The sequence below is a fragment of the Tamandua tetradactyla genome, chromosome 25 (genome assembly GCF_023851605.1).
Source record: "Tamandua tetradactyla isolate mTamTet1 chromosome 25, mTamTet1.pri, whole genome shotgun sequence".
Lineage (NCBI taxonomy): Eukaryota > Metazoa > Chordata > Mammalia > Pilosa > Myrmecophagidae > Tamandua > Tamandua tetradactyla.
Genome location: NC_135351.1, coordinates 36975128 through 36990534, shown reverse-complemented (window position 1 = coordinate 36990534; position 15407 = coordinate 36975128). Strand labels below are relative to the sequence as shown.

The 15407-nt window shown below is 44.1% G+C and overlaps 1 protein-coding gene and 1 long non-coding RNA gene across 2 annotated transcripts in view; one reads left to right on the top strand and one right to left on the bottom strand.

Annotated features, from left to right (window-relative positions):
• The window catches only part of MAP3K5 (mitogen-activated protein kinase kinase kinase 5), a 212684-nt gene that overhangs the window by 36659 nt on the left and 160618 nt on the right, over positions 1-15407 (top strand). The window lies entirely within an intron of this gene.
• LOC143669366 (uncharacterized) overlaps positions 1-15407 on the bottom strand; it is a 38403-nt gene that overhangs the window by 242 nt on the left and 22754 nt on the right. Inside the window, exons 3-4 of the long non-coding RNA XR_013168883.1 lie at positions 1904-2015; positions 1111-1184 (exon numbers count right to left, since the gene is read on the bottom strand). This is a non-coding gene — a long non-coding RNA (uncharacterized LOC143669366). The remainder of the gene's footprint in view (positions 1-1110; positions 1185-1903; positions 2016-15407) is intronic.

The window sequence follows — 15407 nt, the reverse complement described above, 5'->3', positions numbered from 1 at the left end:
ACAAAAGAACTACAGTGAATTAAGAAAATATAAACTAACCCCAGAGATATTTCCATGAGTTTAGTTAGATTCCAGGTGGTCCCTTGCTGTGCTACCTGGGCTCCATCGAGGCACAGTAAACTGCGGGGGCCCCTGTACTTCTAGGGTGTGAGGCTTCTTTAAGTAGGGGTGGCTTAGATCCGTTCTTTCAAGTCTGCGTGTTTTTGAGATTTTCTGTGTTTGGTGGGTTAGATTACAAGAATGCAAACCCGAATCTACTTTCAGTATAACCACATCCCTTCTTCGGCAGCCTGGCTCTGGAAATAATACTTTGAGCCAGAAAACAAGACCAATAACAACGTGCTGTCTTTCTTCTGAGCAATGCTAGCAGTTTTGCTAGGCTGAGGTCACGTTTTTAAAGTCCATAAAACATTCCTGTCTTATTGTCAAGTAGAGTCGGTGAGGGGTGGTCTAATAAAGCACCAGGCTTTATTGCCACAGAGACATTTTGGTATTTTTGTGTTTACTGGATAGCAGAAAGAACTAAACAGGTCTTTTTCCTTTGTGAAAATCAGTAGCAGGTTTGTAATCGATGTCTAACAGCCAACTGGTGTTTTCTTTAGTGTTTTACTTTAATGCTGGTCAACGCCAACTCTTGCAGTTTCCCATGGGCTACATAGCGATGCAATCTGGAATTCAGATCCTCTTACTCATCTGTGATTTAAGATATTACTATACTTCCAAAATAAACACTGAATCTGTGTGGGAAGTTTCAGGATTACAGGGCTTGTGATGACCTAATCAAAAGGGAAAATGACAGAATCTTAAGCCAAAGGAGCAGCCAAGTCCAAGGCAAGCCAAGATGAAGCAGATTTCTGCAGAGCGTGCTTGAAAACAAGGGCTGCTATTCTGGAAGGACTAAGCAGTCAAAAAAGAGTGGAAAAGAAAAAATGAAACACACATCAGGATTAGAAGTCATGAGAAAATTTAACCTAACAAGGGTCCCAGAAAAGAGAACCAAATTCTCTGTTTAGTTTTCCTGACAAGCAATGTTGACAGCTTATACTAGAAAAATCCAGAACTGTTAACATCCCTGAAATACTCAGTAAGAAGATTAGGGGGAAATTTTACCTTCAGTAGTTGATATCTGGAAGCTGGAGAAAATTATGTACATGCATTTCGTGGTTACAGCTTGCAACTGCATCCTTCAGAAAGAGGAATAAAATGAAGTGTCTGAGGAAGACAACTTTTGACAAGTTTAAGACCTTTTTTCCCACCAAATGAAACCAAAGAAATCGAAAACACACACACATACAAACCTAACTTTTTAGTCTAAATTTAGTAATACCTTTTAAAAGCAGAACCTGCCAAATCAAAACAAGCCACGTGACCTTGGCAAAGAGATAATTTGACAAATTATTTTAATGACAAAAAAATACTTAAGTGCAGACGGATGCTCACAGCCGGCCCCATTTGGCTTTGAGGAGAACAATGGCCTCATTTGTCCTTGGCAACACCTAACTGGCAAGAAGAAGCAGAAGAGGACGTGTTTGCTGTCACTTGGGGATCCAAGGGGGGTGTTTTGAACCATTCTGCATTGGCTAATGGAAAGAATGAAGGGTAGCAGGCCGGTGTGATTTCCACCCGTCAGTGGGGTGTGGAGAGAGTGACCACAGCTCCGGGTTAGTATAGTGACTGCTTGATTGCGTGGTTGTAAGTTGGGGTAGGATGAATTTGAAGAAGTTGAAGGGATGTTTGCAGCAATCCAGCTGCAAACCCAGATGGCCTCAAAGCACTCACTCCAACACAAGCCGGAGGTGGGGGGGGTGGGTTGCACAGCACAGCCGGTCCCTCCCTCCAGCATTCTCACTTCTGTACCCTAGTCACCCAGCATACCCCAGAACACACACTCAGTTAGGCTTACTTGGTGCTGGAAGAGTTAGACGTTTTCCAGCTACAGTTCATGTTCTGTTGGATGCGATTCATAAACATGACAGATTCCAAGTCCACGGTCATTGCAGACTTTTGTGCAGTTGCTGGAAGAGCGAATAAGAGGTACCATTTGAGTTCAACCTTTTGGAAGATAGGGCGCCTTCTCGAGAAGATCAAGAGCATTTCAGGTGTGGGGTCATCTACCTGTGGGCATGACAATGGCCCTGAGACACTGCAGTCTAGATTCTCATAAGACAGTAGCATCTGTCAGCTAGTGCCTCAGAGTGATCGCATTTTCTCCAGCGATCTTAACTTTGACCCCAACGTGGGACCCCAAGAATTAAGTCAATTTCATTATTTTACTACTTTTCAACCGTATTATATATTTTTCTTTATTGCTCCACTTTTATGTCTTAATTAAAATGAGCAATTTGCCTGTAACTGTATCTGAAAATATATTGGTTAAAACCTTTCCACTGGCTAGATGTTTCCTCCTTAATTATATGGATGTATACATGCAGGTGCCCTAGAGTCTTAATTCATGCCAATCTGTTTAAAGCTGTTTAAGGTATCCCACGCCCATTCCTTGGAAACAGTTCTCTTATCTTCGATCACCGTTTCTACAAAACACTTACTTCCACTTTTAACTTTCTTATATTTGCCATCAGTTTTTAGTTCTCAATCTCTAAAGTGTTTTTTAATTATACTATGCCAAGTGTCAAATAAGTTCTATAATGTAATTTAATTTTCATCTAAAAAAACTGACCTTCTGGTTACCAGGTAGACTTATATATATTTTCTCAGATTTTGTTTGCTGCATACTTTTCCTTTGTGTATGTTTTGTTAAAAAAAAAAAAAAGAAAGAAAGAAATCCATTTTTTTTCAAAGAAAAATTTCTCCTTCAATTCTTTTCCCAAATAAGCACATATCTGCGTGTCTATACGCATTGATAAGACATACTGGAGGATTTCATTGTAAGTGGTGACAAGTCCAGATGTGGGTGACTAGTTCTGGTAAATACTAAAATCTCCCCAAGCCCCTCCTTTATTTGAAAACCCTTCAAGAGACTTATCAGCTGCAGCATTCATGTCAGATGCAGAAAGGTGCACTGAAGGCAGCTGGGTGAGCCTGAGAAATGGATGGACACGGCACATGCTTGACCTGCGCACCGAGTGACTCAGGGATCCCGCTTCAAGATCTCCTTGCTTTGGGACAGAAAATGGAAATGTGTTTCTTTCAGAAACTTGGCATTTTGCAATCATGGTAATAGATGTTTTTGTCCTCAAAAAGCCACCACATATCTATGACATAGACCTTTTCTTTTCTTCTAAATGATGTTATTTGCCATGTTGGCTAAAGTTTGCTTCAGTGCATACTTAAAATATCTCGTCTACCCAGCTGTGGATTTCCAGTAGGGCTGGTGCTTAGCTTTCTCTTGGTCATAGTTTATGCTCCTGTTACTCGAGGTGCAGGTGCAGGGACCTCCCCGGGGGCTTGAGAGAAAAGCAGGGTCTTGTTCCTGCCCCCCAAAAACTGAATGACTGTGTCCCCCCATGAGTCATAGACATATTGAAGTTTGAGAGCATAGGCTGACACTCATGGTCTTTACTTCATAAGCTCCCATTTACTCTTCAGCCCATTGGTTTTTAAATTTTATTTTATTTTTAATTTTCCCCCATTTTGGCCATTTTTTTATAATTCAGTGACATTAATTGCATTTACAGTGTTGTGTAACCATTGCCCACTACCTATTACCAAAATGTTTTTATCACCCGAAATAGAAACTCTTGACCCATGAAACAACAACACCCCACTCGCCCTGTCTCCTGGCCCTTAGTCACCTCTTACCTATTTTCTGTCTTTATCAATTTGCCTGCTGTAGGTGCTTCACATCTGCAGTATTTGGCTTGTTCCATTCAGTGTAATGCCTTCAAAGTTCATCCATGTTGTAGTGTATATTAGAACTTCATTCCTTTCTGTGGCTGAATAATATTCTGTTGTAAAGCTAGACCATATTTTGTTATGTGTTCTTCTGTTGATGGGCTTTTGGGTTGTTTCCACCTTTGGCTCAATCCACTGTTTCAATATATTTGTCTTGCAAAAAACGCTGATGACCTCTTGCTATTTAAACCCATGCCCCACATACAGCCTTTGTTATATATTTTCAGCACGTATCAGTCTTATGGTTTATCTGTTCTGTAGGTTCCATTAGGAGTTGCACATTGACAGTAGTTCTACCTTGCCTCATCCCAAAAAAGCCCTTTTGGTGGTGGTTGGCTGCTTAGATGCATGCGCCCTGGCCAGCCTTTACCCAGAGAGCATCTAGCATTGTAACAGGCTGGAGACCCTGTGGTCGTTGGAAAGGCTGGGGCGGGTGTCACCAGGAGAAGAAAATGTCAGGGACACCAAGGTTTTTGTTCTTACAGTCTGAAGGCTTTTGGAGGAAAAGGGATTTGTTTCTTCGGTGTAGCTTTGGAAAGGTGAAAATAGAAGTGATGAATAAGCAGAAGTTTCAGAGAAACAGATATTTGCACTGACATAAAGAAGGAATTCGTAGTTCTTCCGTTCACAGTGAGCTGGCCTTCCTTAGGGTAGAGGGTGTTCATGCCATTGGCTGCTGGGGTACCACAGGGTCCCAGAGAGAGGGAGAACTGGTTACTTCTCCACACACTTCCAATCCTCCTACTCCTCATCATTTTTTTGTCGTCAAAGAAACAAACAACAAAAAAGAGTATTATTGTGCATGCTTAAATTATTGAAAATATTCTCTCTTATACAGCATTCAGGCATAGATTTTGGATCCCTTTCTTGGGTATTAGAACCCATGTGGTTCTCTATATAGATAAGCTCTCCTCTCTGCTAGGGTCATTATTTGGATGTGTACTGTTTTCAACTTTCTATCCAGTGTTCTTTCTGTGATATTCAGTGCTTCCCTGATCATTTTAATCTAAGTAGACCAATGGGCAGATATCTTCGGGGGACAGAGCATGGAGACTCCTAGCTCTCTAAGTTGTAGCTTATAGTCAAATACCTTATAATTATAGTTTAGATTATCTGCTATATTTATCATTTTTTAGACCCACAAAGGAACAAATTAGTATTTTCCTGCCAATCAAAATTTTATGAGATTTCTTGCATTTGGTTCTTGTATGCTTTTATTTATTATCTTATGCAGCTATTCCATAGACCTAGGAAGAACCTTAATAAGTTGGATTTTGGGCAGTAAACTTGCTGTAATTACCATAGATGATATTTATCCTATTAAGGATGAAGAATTAAGGTATTCAATCATGAATACTAAGTAATTTTGAGTATCTGTTGATCTCTCAAAATGCATCCTGAACCTATTCAAACCTTTCCATCCTTACTGCTGCAACCTTGTGCAAACACATTTCTCTCTCATCTGGACCTGTGCAGCTGCCTCCTCACTTTTTTCCCCTGCTTTTGCCCTTGACCCGACTTCCAGCCATGCTCCGTGGACTTTGGTTCCCAAAGCAGACTTCCCAGAATCAACTTGAGGTGTGGGGGAAGAAAGTGTGTAGATCGAGCTTTGCACTAATTTTGGGATCCTGATTTAGAATGTCCCTAAGAAATCACTGGATTAGAGTTTCCTTGAAATAGTCTTGATTAAATTACCTGCTGTAGATAATATATGCTTTTATTGATAATATCTTTGTTACTAGCAGGTACAGACTTGAACTCTCTCATGTATGTACACCCTTTCTCTCTGTGGGATGTCTGTCCGTCTGGAAAGCACTGAGGCAATAGAAACACGCAGAATCCTTGCAGAAAAATAGAGACACAGGGCCCGTGCAGGAGACATGCTGATGAATAAAGGATATTTTCAAAGCCCACCTGGGGAATGGGGTTCTGTGATGGCCATGGTCAGGACTGTAGGTGAGCTGAGAGTCAGGCATCCTGTACTCTAGGCTCGGAGAAGCGGGAAGAAAGTGTCAGCATCCCTCTGCTCCCCACGGCAGCCAGAGGTGGGGTGCTGACCGGTCTGTCCTTCAGCTCTGTGCACCCCGACAGAAGCTCTTTGCTAGAAGGCATCATTGTACTCGTCAGGGTTCCTCAGAGAAACAGAACCAACAGGATATGGGTGTGTGTATGTGTGTGTGAGTGTGTACATGTGTCTCACTTTATCTCTGTATCCATCTATCACCTATCATTTATCCATCTAAAGATATTTATTTTAAGTAATTGGCTCATGTGATTATAGAGATTGGAAAGTTCAAAATCTGTAGGGGAGTCGAGCAGGCTGGACCCTCAGTAGGATGGGATCTTGTGCTCTCAGTGCAGAATTTCTTCTTCTCCAGGAAACCTCAGAATTTGCTCTTCAGGCCTTCACCTGATGGGATGAGGCCCACCTGCATGACTGAGGATAATCTTTATTTAAAGGCACATTTACAAAACACCTTCAGGCAGCATCTAAAGTTTGACTAAACTACTGGGCACCACCGCCTAGCCAAGGCGACGCAGAAAATTAATGAGCACAATTGTGGGGTTGAAGTGGGAAGGTGAAAATGTTGGGAAACTGGTTTTCCTTAAAAAAAATTTTGTGTTGATGAAATACATGGTCATAATTATATTTCTCAAATTTTAAATAATCTGATATAGGAAATGGGAAAATTAGTCATCTATTCAACCAATTTAAAGGAGATTTTCTAAGTGAGATACATAATAGATGCAAAAGCTCTGAATCAATGGCTCAAAAATTACAAATATTTAATTATTGCCAAGTGTAAGCAGCTGCTGCCATGTCAGCATTCTGAACAGGGGAAGTTTGGTTTTATCCAAATACTGCTTGCACCCTCCTGCACTATAAGAAGTGATGTATTTCCATGAGTATGCAGTGAATATTTGTTGCCATAATTTCTAAGGACCATCAATAGTGGGTCAAAATGCTGCAATAAGCAGTCTATACTTTGGGTGAGGCAGGTTTAATTCACCTTTTAAATCCATGGTTCTCAACCTTGGCTGGAACAGAACCACCTGGGAACCTTTAACCGTCTAATGCCCAGGCCATACCCCAGACCGAGTGGGTCAGGAGCTGTAGGGTAGCATCCAGGTAGGTGTTTTCCAGCGCTTGCGGTGACGGCTGTGCAGTCAAGGTTACCACTCACTCTTAAGTGATGAGGCCTTGCCCTCCACCTCATCTCTCAGGTGTGGGGGTTGGAGAGGGCTGTGTAGGGGGGGACACCTGTGCAAGTTGGGGCACCTGCTTTGCGCTCCTGGTGAGAGCTGCCCAGTTCCTAGCTGTGGTGGCATGGAACCTTCCGGTGCATTCTCAGGATGTCTGTGGGAGCTCGACAGCTTCTGTCAGGGTATCCAGGAGCCCTCTTTATGACCTGAACTTGTGGACACTGATGTGGAAATTCCCAATTCCACACAAATCATGAACATCTTATTCAGGCTGCCCCAATTGTAAAGTTATTAGAAAAGGTTAGGAGTAGACCATCCTCGACAGAATAGTGCATGGAAGTGAGTGGAAGGCAATACATCAAAATGTCTGATATCTTTGTGTGATAAATTTTAATATGTACAGTGATGTATTTCTTTGATAACAAGGATGAGATATACTACATATTTTTTGACAGGTTATAGGGAGTTGTTGGCAACCTGTAAATTGTTTAGCACTTGTTTGTTTAGCCAGTTTGCTAGGAAGAGCTTGTCTCTACAGCTTTAACCAAGACAGCCCAATTGATAGAAAAGCCAGAGCGTATGTATATGTTTTAGTTATAATGTGATAAGAGTTACTGGGAATTCAACTTGAGGAGTTAGAGTGGCACCAGGCATTAAAAAAAAAAACAACAGTCCACCATTTTAATATAATTCTCATTTCTAAAAGTAAAAAAGGTAACTTCCAGAGTGATAGGACGCAAATAGATGGCAGAAAATTGTTCCTTTCTTTCACAGTCAGGCTGCTTTTTCAGAAGTCGACTTTGTCTCCAAAATAAGCACAGCAAGAAGATCTGGAGTACAATACAAACATCATTTAATATTTTTCTAAAAGCAAAGTACCATAGACACTTATTTAGGAATTCTAACAAAGATCGCATTATAGTGGCAGTTTTAGGGATGGAGGAATACCGGGTCATCTTTCTTGTCTTGTCTTTTTTCTCCCATGGTTTCATTCTGGTGCTTCAATAAGCCACCCAGGGTAGAGGTGTCTGGGGAAAACAGTCTTTCAGCTTTTGCTGCCTGGTTTAAACCAGTTTCCAAAGAGCCTTGGGAAATTTTAGTCCTGGGCTTAGGGGACGTGAGATCCTCACTGGAAACCAGCTCTGGCTCGTTCGTGTCCAGACACACTTGTCCCTTGCATGGGTGTTTGCAGTGAGGCGTGGTAAGTCAACAGCAGAAGCAGGGAGGGCAGACATCAGCCCTTTCAGGGAGAGAGATTCCAAAAAAGGAAAAGTTTGAAGGGCAGAAAGAGCCAAGGCAAAAAGAGGAAAACAAACCAACAATGAAAATGACTAAAGAAAAGGTGAAAAGTCCAGGCAAAATGACATGCACTTTGCTGGAAGGAGCAGGGGCTGGAGTTCAAACATGGTCTGATTCTCCTCTGTGCCCAGTGACCTTGGGGCCTGGGAGATTTGGAAAAAGCAGGTCCTGTTGGAAAGTACTTTGTAGAACATCCAGGATTGAGACCTTCTCCCTGTGAGAGCCCCTGGCCCTGCTCAGTGGGACCCCAATGTCAGGGGTCTCGGGTGTTTGGGGCAGCTCCCCCCACCTGCAGGGGAGGGGGGGTAGAGTAGGAGCTTTCCTGACCTGCAGGGCAGGGTATCCATTACCATCCCAAACAGCACAATTCGAAAGTGATGTGGGAGCTGCAAGGACTGATGATGGGACAGACATAGACTGGGACTGTCCCAGGTAAGCCAGTGAGTGCAGTAGGCGGGCCTTCTGGCACCTTCTGCGGGGGTGGCAAGTTGCCTGGTCCGCTTCCTTGGAACCCCAGAGTAGTGACTTCCGATGTTGGTTGTTTCCATGTGACTTGGGGGCCTCACTTGAAGATGTCCTTTAACTAGAGATTTTGTCAACACTTGAAGATGTCCTTTAACTAGAGATTTTGTCAAGTCAGCAAAGGGGGCTGTTGAGAGAACGAAATTTGCAGATTCCACCTCTTTTGTTTATCAAACAGGTAGAGTACAGGGACCTCTGGATGAGCAGTGGACAAATCCCTGCAGGGGTATGAGGTGTGAAGTTTCCTTCCACTGCAGGGCCCAGGCTCCTTGCTGGTGCACAGAGCTGCTACCTCTTATGGCACAGATGGGGGGACTGCTCCCCAGCAGGCTCACTGCACAGTGGAAGCACAGGCTTGGGCAGCCCAACTCCAGCCAGTCCCACCCTGCCCTGACCACTGCTCCCCAGGAGGCAGTCCAGGCACCCCTTTGCAGGGGCTACACCAACTGTTCGGTTCTCTCTGTTGTACTTTAAAGCATGCCTCATGGTTGCACCATCATGGTACTTATCACCTGTGCGTTAGTGTTTGTGTGTCTGTTTGCTTGTGTGTTCTCCCACTGGATCAAAAGCTTCCTGAGGGCAGCAGAATGCTGGTCTCTTGGGCTAATCCATGTTACCGGGGCCAGGCACAGAGTGGGGACTTGGTTGAGCTGGTCACCGGTGTGTTAGAACTGAGGCAGCCGCAGTTTGTGACCAGTCTCTGACAGCAGCTCACTTTGCCACCAATATGCTTGCTGCTTGAGTTTTCAGAGCTTTTCTGTTTCTGATTGTTCATGCATGCATAGCAACAAATGCTGAAAATCGAGGAGATACACAAGTGTCCTCAAAATGTTCTGGATGCCTTTGGCAAACATACATTTTGTACTTCTAGCTGCCTCTGAACTCTGATGTAGTGTGGTATTTTGGGGACTTCTTTGTGTCAAGTGCTGCTTGGAAGACTCTGTTCTATTATTCAGAAGCATTTCTCATAGATTGTTTCTGTTTGTTGGTTTGTTCATTTGTCTCTTCTGCTTCAGCAATGTGAGTTGAAAGTTGCCTCCTTGCTGACGAATGCCTCTACAGGGATTTTCTGTTAAGTCATTTGGTCCAGAGCAGCAGGCCGAGAGCGTAGGTTCGCGAGTGGAGGGAGCCTAGAGAGGGAGAGGGGCTGCATTTCCCCAGCACCCAGTGAGTAGGGGAAATAAAGAACACTGGCTTCCAACTGAGTGGAAAGGAGGGCAGCCGGGGTATCTAGAAGTACGTGTTAGGATGCATCGGAACCCAAGAAAAACAAGATCTTTCAACTTCTAATAATAAAATGTCTTTGCTGAAAACGGTTCTCCAAAAATATGTTTGAGCAATTTATTCGACCCCGTGTAAACTTCCTTTGGGAGGACCAGATGGTGGGAATGATACTGTCACCTCATTTGGTGGCTGGTGGTGACCAGGTCCAGTCTTAGTGGTGGAGCTGTTTTTCTGGTGGAAAGAAGCTCCTGTGTGATGCAATCATGCAGGAATGCCTGACCTTCCACGCTGGACTGAAATCTTAGCATCCCCCAGGCTTGCCTTGGAGCCGCTGCCCCTGCACAGCCTTTTCTGATAGTTCCTCCCAAGGAAGTGCCCCTCGCTCTGGGCACCCATGCAACGTTAGCATTTATTTCATTTGACCTTGGACTTCTGCAGCTCACACGGCTGGGGGCCCCACTTGAGGATGATGTTTGTGGAAGGGCTGGTGCCGAGGTCTTTGCCCCTTTCCCAGGAACTTGCATGGAGTAGATGGTCAAGTCTTCTAAATAAACAGGTGTGCGAGTGAGTAAAGGACTGATTCCAGACTCCGGAGAGCTGGCGGGACTGGTGGGCGAAGCAGAGCGAGGAGCGCAGGGATCCCCTGGAGTGAGGCAGGGTGGCAGCCCCCAGGGCCTGGATGCTTCCGTGGGGACAGCTGTCCCTCCATCCCCGTCTCTGTGTGGTTGGCCTTTCAGATACACCAACAGATCCCTTTTTATAATCGTCCTAATCTGCCACATTAAAAACCAAACCAAACCAAGCTGAAAAATAACTGAAAAACCAAAACAAAAAACCCACAAACAAAAGCTCTTAACTTCCGTGGAGAGTGAGTGAGTAAACTGAACTACTTAAGACTTAGCAGATTCAGTTTGATTTGGAAGAAGAAGAAAAGGAGTCAGAGTATTTCAGTGCGGTTATGGTCAGCACTTAATGTCTGTCAGCAATGAAAAAAAATTATTTAACAATGAATAGACGAATCCTACCCGTTTTCTTCAATACGTTCTCCAGAAGGGCATTTTAATCCCCACCCTTCCCCCCAGGTGAATTGTTGAACCCAAATGCCATGGTGGCATGAACTTTGTCACTGGCAGAATTGCATTTACACATCTGTTGCATGAACAGAGTCGCATGTGCCCTTAAAGGTGGGGAAATGTGAAAGGGAATGGGTGCACAGGTTCACTAGAGGCGGGTTATTTATTGGTGTTGACTGCGTATGTGACAGGCACAGGGAGAGATGAGCAGCTCCTGGGGCACTTGGCAAGCCTGTCCCGAAGCTTCCGTTGACTCCTCAGATCCCGGAGGCGCCCTCGCACCTCTTCTTAGACCCACCTGGGTTTCTGAGTGCAAGAAATGATGGCCATACACGCCAAAAGAGAACTGGAACAAAAACAGCCCCCCCGGTCCCTCCCCAGGGTGGGGAACTAGTTCTGGCAAACAAGAAGAGAGTGTGAGCTGGATTTCATTTTATTTTACCACCTGTATATTTTTCTACAGCAATAACAGTAGCATTTATGGCTTGAAGTTAAATTCCTTCCTGCAGGTGGAATAACACATTTTTTGATGAAGAATACACACATTATTTGCTGTTAGGCATTTTTTTTTTTATTGCCAGGACTTCATTCTTTTTTCTTTTTTTTCTATACATAGGATTCAATTACTGTATTCTTTTCTTGCTCTTTAAAAGATCAGGCTAAAAGGAAATACTGAAATTATTGAGCTGTAATCCAGTAGCCCTGATCTTTGAAAATCATTGAATAACTAACTATATAGCAAAAAAAAATAATAATAAAGAAAAGTCAACTGCCTGTGTTTATATGGACCTACTTCTGAAAGTTTTATTCTGCTCCACTGATCTGTGTGTCTGTCACTGGCAATACTACACTAGTTAACTTACCTTTGTTGTATTTCTCTAAATTGGGTAGAATGCAATACTAGGGGTCAGTAAGGGGAGGGGGCATGGATGTCGGAGTTTTCTTTTTTCTTTTTAGTTCTTTTTCTGGAGTAATGCAAAAGTTTGGAGACTGATCATGGTGCTGAATGCGCAACCAGGTGATGACCCTGTGAACCACTGGTTGTCTATTTTGGATGGATTGTATGGTATATGAATATATCTCAATAAAATTGCATTTGAGAAAAAAAAAGATCAAGTGTTCCTACCATAATATCTTACCACACTTAAAATAGTTGATTTCTTAATATAATCAAATATCCTTTCAGTCTTCAGTTGTCTTACAGATGTCCTGATTTTTTCAAGTGTGTTTGTATCAGGATCTAGGGCCCATGTATTGCAGTCGACTAATTGGCTGTATTCCTAAAGTCTCTTTTAATATCTCATTTCTCCTCCATCTCTCCCTCCACACCCTGAAATGTTTCTCTTGAGGAAACCAGGTCATTTTTTCTGGAGACTTTTCCAGAGTCTGCACTTTGTGGACGGCGTGCACGCTGTACTGCTTTCATAACCATGACTGTGGACAGAGTTAGTGGATCTGGGGTGAGAACCAGCTCCTCCTCTCGGAACAGCCTCGAGCCTGCATGGCACTGCCATGGCCGCTTTTGCTGGAGCATCCCACTCGATCACGTCCAGCTGTCCCCTGGACCCTCCTGCCGCCTCTGTGTGGGAAGTGTCGCCCGTGTCTCAGGACCTGCAGCTTTGAGGAGAGAGTGGATTTTCTGCAAAAGCGGCCACCAGCACTTCCTGCTCAGGGGGAGCGAGCGCCAATGAAATGGGGCGGATGATTGGGTGGGCTTGGGGGAGGCTCTTTCCCAAGGTTCTCACAGTTCCACAGGGCATCCCTGGGTGCTGGGGCTGCTGCACGTCCCTCAGGCTGCATGAAGACAGAGGCTTCGACAATCAAATTAAAATTAAATAGGAGAGCCAAAAAAAAAAAGGCATGTGCCTCAGCCGCAATAAACTAGAGTCAGCTCTGCCAATGCCTGGTCCAGATTTCCTGAATAGCTCTTTCTAATGAAAATAGATTACTTAAGGCCTGGAACCTATTATATAAAATGAGTTTATAGAGATCTAAATTTATGATTATAGACTCTTAAACCCGGTATACCTTCAGGGAATATGATAGTTTCATGGAGAAAAGTCTTTTGCAGTGGTGATAGAGAGCTTCTCCCATCAGCACAGCCTCACGTCCCTCTTCTGGTTGTAACAGGCCAGCCCTTCCCGTCACGTAATAAACCTTAGGGCTGATTTTGATATCTACTTCATATATTTCATACTCTATCCACCGTTGACCAGATATTTGTCATTACATTAAAAAATACCATAATGTTTTAAGTACTATAACATTAAAAAATAAATTATTAAAGTATAAATTAGGCCCTGTTCTAACTTGGAAAGTAAAAACACTTTTTGATGTAGGTCATGTCTGTATTTTCTTAATAAGCAGACGTATCTGGGAACTTCTGTACCCGTGGCCAGGAGAATATCCTTTCTTAAAGTACCTACTGTCCCTAGAAGGTAGAAATGGTGATTTATCTCCTTGCCTTGCAGATAGAGAGGAAGGATCCACTTACAGCTGAACTAGTTACAGGATTTATAGGATTTACAGGGCTCCCTTGATACTACTTGCTAAACCACCATGAAAATGCTGAATGCTGGAAATTCTTCTCTAACAGGAGAGTAGAATTCTTTTTTTCGGTCCAGTCTATCTTGTGACCAAGAATATTCATCTGTGAAGTTGAGATTTTAGTGTCAGGAAAGGCTTTAATCTGTGATCACTTAGCAGAAGGGAATGAAATAGATTCTTAATCTTCTCTCTTTCCATCACATGCTCCTTTACCTGCATCATAGACAGACAGGAGTAAAAAAAAACAAAAAAATGGATTTTGAGAATTTAAGGCCTGAGTTCAAATCTTGCTTCTGTGGCTGTACTAGCATAGTTGCTGTCATGAATGGCGGAAGCCTAGCATAAATTCCTTGAAGTGAGAAGGAAATGTATTGGGGTCACATAAGCTACAAGAGCAGAGGCAGAACTGCCGTGAGACAGCCTTCAGGGATGTCCACAGCATGCAGGCTTGTTTCCGTGGCCCCGAGGTGTGGCTTCCTCCCTGCCAGCCACCAGCACCCCGGACCTGTGTCTGAGAAGAGTGAGCAGCGGGATGGAAGGCTCTCAGTAGTCTTCCTTCCCCTTCATTGTTTCCTGGACTCTGCTTTTTCATATTTCCCCTCTTCTTGCCCTTTAAGTAGGCCTCCTTTTTCCCAAGGTTGACTTTACTTCCCCACCTTAGATCCCAGCCCATCTGTCTCATCTGAGAACATATAGATTGTCTCATTAGTTAACCCTCCTTTTAAGTCTTCATCTTTCCACTAATGTTCAACGCACCACCCTAAAACCAAACCCTTCATTTTCTGCAATCCCAGTAAAGTATTATCTGATCTCTTGGTGTCCTCATGAAATGGTGTAGAGGCTTGGGACTATGTGTCCCAGAAAACAAACATGTTCTTAAACCTCATCCACTGACCACAGGACCTTTGATGAGGTTAGCTCAGTTATGGTGTGGCCCAGCTGGCTCAGGACTGACTGCCAGGGGAGGAAGAGAGAGAGGCTGCGGGAGCAGCCAGAGGCTGAATGTCAGGGGAACCCCGAAGGGAGGGGAGAAGCCAGAAGAGCATTGCCACGTGACAGAAGAGCCAAAGGTCCAAGATCATGGGCAGCCAGCCCCCAAATGCCACTGTCTTCTGGGAGAAAGCATCACCTTGGTACCACCTTGATTTTGTGCTTCTCATTGTCTCAAAACCGTGAGCCAGTAAGTTCTAGTCATTTACGCTAACCCCCTTCATGTTATTTGCTTTAGAAGCCAGGAAACTAAAGCAGATGTTAGCATTGCTAGTGTGGTCCTTGGTAAATGTCCCCTTCTTCCTTTCTCTGCCACTCTTCTGGGGCAATGGCCTGTGCTCATCACCGTCCTTCCGTCCCCTCTTACTCAGCACCTTCATTCTGCTGGACTCACCTCCTAGTCAGGGGCTTCACAGCCCTGTGATCGGTCCCCAAACCAAAACATACTCCTGGGGCCTTATTTGGAAATGGGGTCTTTTTGCAGAAGTGATTTTGGGTCTTTAGATGATGCTTGTCCTGGATTACCTGGTGGGGTGAGGGGGGAGGCGGGGTTCTGCCGTGACACCCTGTGTCCTAACGATGATTTCCCACATGCAGAGGAGGGGCTGGGTGGCGGCAGTGGGTAGACGCAGCCATGAGCCTCCCCGGGGCCAGAAGCTGGAAGGAGCAAGGAGGACTCCTCCCGGAAGCCCTGCC